Source organism: Lactuca sativa, chromosome 3 (assembly GCF_002870075.4).
Source record: "Lactuca sativa cultivar Salinas chromosome 3, Lsat_Salinas_v11, whole genome shotgun sequence".
NCBI lineage: Eukaryota > Viridiplantae > Streptophyta > Magnoliopsida > Asterales > Asteraceae > Lactuca > Lactuca sativa.
The window spans coordinates 97172606-97174181 of NC_056625.2; the positions used below are offsets into that span (position 1 = coordinate 97172606).

Below are 1576 nucleotides of genomic sequence, written 5' to 3' on the forward strand. Positions count from 1 at the left end.
AAGTCACAATCTCTAGTAAGATGAGGCCCATTGTAGTTTTCACAACCCACCCGAATAGCATGTATCGTTTGATCCATTTTGTCCATCCTCCTATCCATGGTTTTCAACAAAGCCATGACTGCTGACAAATCTTCTAAAGCTGCATAGGCGGACCCCCTTGTCACATCATTTCTTGGATTGTGGTGTTCTCTAAAGTGCTTAGAGAATTCTTCAATTAGTTGCTTTATCACCGGGGTGCTTTCTTCGTGAGTGGACCTTGCGAGTCAAGTAATTGCCTTGTAACATATACTCCATCATAAAAAATGGAGATTTATTATTGACTATTAAGGTCATGATGTGGGCAATTCCTTAGTAAGCTCTTGTACCTCTCCCAAGCTTCATATAGTGACTCTCCAACATGTTGTTCAAAGTTGGCTATGGCTTTCTTTAGCTTAGATATCTTGGATGGTGGGCATAATTGATCAATGAACTCTTCTTTCATCTAGGCCCATGTAGTGATGGATCCAGGGGGAAGTGACTTGAGCCAATCCATTGCAGCACCCTTCAATGTAACCGGAAGCATGCGAAGTAGCTGAGTTTCTCGACGCACGTTTGGAACATTGAAATAATCAGCTACATCATTAACTTCATCCAAGTGTTTGTAAGCACCTTCGTGGTCTTTTCCGGTGAAGGGGATCTCTTTAAGTTGAGCAAGGATGTGACCCTTAAGCTCAAAAGTAGCAGTTGCGGGAATTACGGGTTGCACAAGTCTCGGGCCAGTGTCGTCGCGTATCCTCTTCTTCCATTCCCCCATGGGGACTTCATCGATGTTAGCCATGGTAACAGCTAATTTGTTGCCGGAATCGGAGTCGTGCCCGAATGTAGGTTCTTCTTCTTCTTCGGTTTCGTACTCGGTGTCTTCTTTGATCGGGTCTTTGCTTGCTAAAGAGGCGTTGGATGCTCCTAATTTGCTGCAGTTCTTCTTCCCAAAAAAAGTCTTCAAGCTAGACAAAGGCGACTTCTTAGGTGTATTCGAGCTTTCAACGTCTTTGCCTTTGTTCTTTCTCAACGCGGATTCTGGGTCTTCAAAAGGGGGTACCAGTGGAGTGTTGGATCCTCTGGTCATGAAAATCCGGCAATAAAACAAGAAAAACACGTAAAAAGAACAAAAAATGAAACTGAACGAAAATAAAAATCAAATTGTCAAATAGCAGGGTACTCGCCGAGTAGGGTCGAGTGCACTCGGCGAGTACCTTGTCTAACCTCAAAAAAAAAATTAAAATCAATAAAACTTCTAAAAACTAATAAATTCTAAAACCTAACCTACTTACTGAATTACAAAAAAAAATTAGCTTTGGCCAAGAAAGACTCACACAAAGGATCGATAGAATTAGGAATTAGATTTAATTTTTGAACCGTTCCCCGACAATGGCGCCAAAAACTTGATGTGTGTAAAATGTACTGGTTTTATTCCTACTTTTTAAATATAAATTTAGCACACAAATGCAGTGAACCTGTCTTTTAGTGGTATAGTTGGATAAGTAGGGTGTCGAACTCAAGGAACGGAAATTAAACTAATAACTAATTTTAACTAAAC

General features: G+C 40.7%; 1 non-coding gene across 1 annotated transcript; it reads left to right on the plus strand.

The window, feature by feature from the left end:
* The first annotated feature begins 326 nt into the window (after positions 1-326).
* LOC111895850 (small nucleolar RNA R71) lies at positions 327-433 on the plus strand. The gene has a single exon (XR_002851711.1). It is a non-coding gene; the product is annotated as a small nucleolar RNA R71 (small nucleolar RNA).
* Positions 434-1576: the final 1143 nt, after the last annotated feature.